We start from the raw sequence: 6,000 nt of genomic DNA on the forward strand, positions 1-6,000 counted from the left end.
TCAAATGAACATGCTGTCTGTATCTGTCTGCACAAGATGTTTAGTGGTGCCTCAGACACATGCAGTAAGTGAAGGACATATCAATGCATACAGGAAGGAATCATGGTTCAACAACTATCTTGCAAATAACAGTTTCAGTGTGGAATTTTGAAATCAGTGTCATCCCACAAGTTCCAGGAAGATAATAAAGAAAGACTCATGCAATTATACCAAACTGAAGTGGGTCAAAGGATGGACTGAAGCACTGAGTGTGGAACTTCTATCACAGCCGTTATTTTACATAGATGGCCTCTAGAGCTTCAAACAAGTAACTAGAATTTGTACACTTTCAAGTACAACCCACTGGGGAAATCAAAAGAGCTAAGAGAGAGAGGCAAAGGGCCTGAAAAAAAAAAAAGCAGTTTTCCATATGTTGGCATTTTCATATTGAGGAAGTGTCAGACAGTTAGTGGAATAGAGGAATGGAAATATTAGAGAAGAGCAAGAGCACATGCAGAGCATGTGTACGTACTCTGGACATTGCCTAGTAGCAAATTCTTGGACAAAAGACTGCATGAACAGGAATAATATGTAGGAACTATGAAGATAGTAGAGAATGAAGCAGCCCACGGTAAGAAACAAAAATCTATTCGAAAAAAATACAAGCAATTAACAGTTGGTAAGCGAGTCAGCATTACAAGCTCATTTTTTTTTTCTCTGAGCTTCTCTGCAATCTACTGTAAATGAAAGTATACACTCCATGAAACAGCACAGTCACAATTTAATCTTGAAATTTCTTTATCTCCCTACTCTTTAATTACAAAGGCTCTGGGATCACTTTCGTATCTAAAAGCAACCCAAGGATCTTTCTCTTCCTTTGGATGCTTTTTAAGTTTATTTCAATAATCTCTCTTGATTCCCCTTCTTTCTCTGTCCATACCCAGGGAATAGTTGCACGATAGTGCTGCTTGTATTCTTGAAACGTGGTATAAACTAGGAGTGCTGTCCAGATGGAACAACTACACTACTCTAAAGCAGCATGGCCCTTCTCTGCACAGCACACATTAAACACAAAAAGGATTATTTTGCATCACTTTTGGCCATGACAAGGTGAAATAAAAATGAACTCATATGTCAATACTCTGACCACTAACGGGGATAAAGCAATTCACATCCCTCTGAGGAAATCCCAGATCCTGCACTATGAACATGAATGGCAGTTTTTAAACACAGTTCCCAGTCATGCATGGAGGTGAAACGATTCTCTAAGATCCCTGAGTGGGTGGAGTAACACCACAAACAGCTGAGCTATAATCCACGTATTTCATGTACTCATTTTTCTTTGGCTCAGTAACACATTCGTTTGCCAAAGACAATCTGGGCTGGAATCACATAACATTCATATGTAGACATTAAATAATGATTACCATCTCGTGCATATAATACATAACAATGTTGCTTTAAATAAAAACGATGTTTAAAAATTGCAGTTAATTTACAAACAAAAAATATTAACAAGATTACCAAGACAAACAGACCTAAAAAGCAGCTAACATCAATGTGATTTTACCATTAACAATAAAAATCCATTGCCAAAATCTGTGTAATCTTGGATTTATTCAGAAATATGAGGTCAGAACTGTAGCTGGGGGATGCTCCAATGGAAAGGATCATAACATCTGGAGCATATAACTGAACAGACAGTTCAAGGCAGTTTGTTAGCTGAAGAAATGTCAAAGGAAGAGAATTTCAATATGATATTCAACCACTAAAAGGAAACAGAGAAATCATTCTGCAGGAACTTTAAGTCACCCACAAGAACTTCAAAAGAATGGCATTGGGTAGAATGTATGATCAATATTAATGATTTTTAATGGAAGAAATATGTTATTACTCTAATTGGCAATTGTACACTGGCACAAATATCTTTAGTTCTTAGAAGGAATTACTGGGTATCTTCAAAGTTGCAAGAAACAACTTCACTGTTTTCTAAAAGTGCAGACCATCACACTATTTTACCATGATTACTTTAAAATAAACAGCATTGAGTAGAAGAAAATAAACATAATGTTTGATTAAAGATGTAAGTACATAATGATCCACGTATGTTATGGCAACCACCGTACTGATTTTCCAGCTGATATATCCAACATGCTGATGTTTCTAAGGTCAATAATTTTATCTAGATACGAGTCACTTAAAACGTGATAGAAAAGGCAGTGCATAAATAAAGTTTAATGCTATGGCAACATCTGGATTCAGCTTTGAGGAGAGCTGTTTCTAATACAGGCCTTTATCTTCAAACCTCACCTTAGAGCAGGCATGTCCAACCCATGGCCAGTAGGCCTCACACTGTGGCTGCTTTTTGCCCCAGCCATCATGATGGCAGCTCTGCCCCACCAAGCGGCCTGGACTGAGCCTCAGCACCAATCAAACATTGGTGAACCCCATCTGGGCTGAAGCCATGGCATAGGGCCCAGAGTAGTGCCAGCTCAATTTTATGGCAAATAATTTTATGCATTTTGACACATAGGCTGATCACAGTCCTGTGAACAGCAAAGAATACACAGCTGTGCTCTTCATTCTGATGAAGGAATTTGAGACCAGATTTCAAAAATGCTGAAAAAGTCTTTTTTGTTTGTTTGTTTATTTGTGAGACCATTTTCAGTCAACTCAATTACAAGTGCATGTAGTGACAGGACGAGGGGAAATGGCTTTAAACTGGAAGAGAGCATATTTAAATTAGACAGTAGAAATTGTTTACTGCGAGGGTGGTGAGAAACTGTTCAAGGCTGGGCTGGATGGGGCTGTGAGCAACTTCATTTAGAGGGAGGTGTCCCTGCTTACAGCAGGAGGTTGGAACTATGTGATCTTAAAAGTTCCTTCCAATCCAAATAAATCATTCTATGATTCTATGACTCTATGAAATATATAACCTGCAAATTTTCAAAATTAATGTGTAGACTCACAATCAGGTATTCAACTCAAAAATCTGATCATGTCTGTCTACCAGACTTTTATAATCCCTCTCTTAGCAGAGAGAAATATCTCTTACTTTATAGTCACTCCTTACTCATGTCATTGCTTTTTGGCAGTACATACATTTGTGAACAACTCTAATGCCATGAAATTCTAGGTTTATATCAACATACACGTTATTAGCAATAACATGGTGTCCTAAAATAGGAATAGAATAAGAGAAGCTCTGTTATTCTCTTCGTGAAAATTTAACTGAAAAAAAAAAAAATAAAAAAAAAAAAAAAATAAAAAAACCTGTCTTTCTTATGACAGGCACTAAATAATTAGTTCCCAGAACTTCATATAGGCAAAGTGTGAAACAATGTTTTTAACTCAGAGAGAACTCAGAAATGATACATAAAATTTAAAAGAATATATTACTATAGGATACTATTGGACATGTTTTCCAGAAGACACGCTGAAAAGCACATTGTTAAAGTGTAGGAAATGTCACACAATAAACCCTACTATGGTTTAGGTTTGTACTCAAATGCATAGGGAAAACAACATCATAAAAGGATGTAACATTTCAAAGTTCAGCGCCCAGAAAGGAAACAGTGTAGCTGTGTGTAATTCATCTTGGCTTTCTGGCTTTATTATCTGCCAAAGTTCATTATAATATTTAAATCAATTAGTTTACTAAGTAACTTGCACGCTGATATCATCAAGAATGTTATTCTACCCTCTGATTTAAAAGCCAAAACCATGATCAAATATTTTTTTATTCCTGGCCAACTGTTCTTTTCCATCACCACTTGAGAGAGCAAATTGTTCTCATCCACAGTTACACAATCACTCTCTAAAGGAAAAGAAAACACACTGAAATCAACAATTTAAATAATGTATTATCTGATGGAATAATAAATGCACTCAAATGTAGTCTCAAAATGTCAAATCATACTTTTTTGGAAAATAAAAACATTTTCCTTTCCTTTTTTTTTTTTTAAATACGTACGCATTCAATTAAAGCACAGTCTAGGAAAGAGTCCATTGGTAATACTCTACTGTTACTGAAACAATGAAGAAAAGGGGAATCAAAAACATCCCTTGGAGTTTTGCCCAGTTGCAACAGAGGGCTTACTTTTCTCATGGAAACACTATAAAGATGCTTTAACACTATTCATGATAAAATAGTTGAATAGTGGTTGGGATGCAGGTAACTCCTAATGAACCAAGCACAGTTTCACTGCTAGTACTGAACCTTTAACACTGATCATAAAGGCTTTTATTTTCCTGCCCATTTACCTGTTTAATGGAGCCATCAGCTGCGCTGGGAAAAAGAGGACTGGCTTGAAATTATTGAAAAATGCTATCACAAAGAGAATTAACCTCTGATCACATGGTCATATGTACTCCAATTATTATCAGGAAGGAATAAGATATTTTTCCACATCCAGAGGAACTCTTTGGACAGCAGAATCAAGTACCTATTATCTGTACAAAGGTTCAAGCACTACATTAATATCTTGGCCAACTCTGGGATTCTCAGTGTCTTTAGTCTAGAAAAATACACTTGAAGATCTAGGGTAGACAAAATTTGACTTGATCTTAAACTGCCATAAGTATAGTGTACTGTAAATATTCCACAGGCACCTCTCTAAAAGATTTTCAGCAGTTATCATCTCTAAGTGACACAAGGATGAATTCTTACCATACAGTTTCAGTGGACCTTTATGCATCTGTTCTGATTTCTTTGGGGTAAAAAAAGGAATGTATTGAGGAATAAAAACTTTCAGTGAACTTCATCTCCTGACTTTGACTTTAAGTTATTACATAGCTATCATCTGAACTTTGGAATAATCATAGAAACAGAGAATCATAGAATTGCTGGTTGGAAAAGACCTTACAAATCGTCCAACCACAACCTAACCATACCACCCTAACTCTAACGTCCTTCTGCTAAATCATTACCCTGAGCACCACATCCAAACAGTTTTTAAACACATCCAGGGATGGTGACTCAACTACCTCCCTGTCCCTGGGGAGCCTATTCCAGTGCTTAACAACCTTTCTGTAAAGAAGTTTTTCCTGATATCCAACCTAAACGTCCTCTGTTGCAACTTGAGGCATTTCCCCTCATCCTGTCACCTGTCACCAGGGAGAAGAGACCAATCCCACTCTCTCAGTAAGCACCTCTCAGGTATTGGAAGAGAGCAATAAGGTCTCCTCTCAGCTTCCTTTTCCTCAGACTAAACATCCCCAGTTCCTTCAGTCGCCCCTCATAGGGCATATTCTCCAAGCCCTTGTTGCCCTTCTTTGGACCTGCTCCAGCACCTCAGTGTTCTTTCTGTTCTGAGGCACGCAAAACTGAACACAGTACTCAAGGTGAGGCCTCACCAGTGCCAAGTACAGGGGCAGGATGACTTCCCTAATCCTGCTCACCACACCATTCCTGATACAAGCCAGGATGCCATTGGCCTTCTTGGCCACAAGGGCACACTGCTGGCTCATATTCAGCTGAATGTTCATCAGTACATCAAGGTCCCTTTCCATCAGGCAGCTTTCCTGCCACTCCTCCCCAAGCATACAACAGATAATTGTGCTGTTATCCAGAGAGGCCTTGACAAGCTGGAGAAAGGCTGGCAAGAATCTCATGAAGTTCAGCAAGAAGTGCAAAGTCCTGCATCTGGAGAGGAACAACCCTAGGCACCAGGACACACTGGGGGCCACACAGCTTGAAAACATCTCTGTTAGATGTGGCCCTGTGCACTCTGCTCTGGGTGTCCCTTCTTGAGTAGGGATTGGGCCAGATGGACTCAGAGCTCCCTACCATCCTCAGATAACCTAAGATTCTGCAATTCTGTTAGCTCAGTATAGTTGGATTCTGGCACTTTGATATATTTAAGCATATATTTGCATTTAAATCTTATTTGTCATGTTACAGCATTTCACGCATAATAGAAACTACTCTGCAATATTCGGCCATTTGGATAGTTCTGGGCTTACAGATTGTGGTGAGGGGACAAATTTAAATTAATTTTACAGATCCCATACTCATTTATT

This window comes from Lagopus leucura, unplaced genomic scaffold, assembly GCF_019238085.1.
Source record: "Lagopus leucura isolate 7727_CA_CO unplaced genomic scaffold, USGS_WTPT01 Super-Scaffold_100008, whole genome shotgun sequence".
Taxonomy (NCBI): Eukaryota; Metazoa; Chordata; class Aves; order Galliformes; family Phasianidae; genus Lagopus; species Lagopus leucura.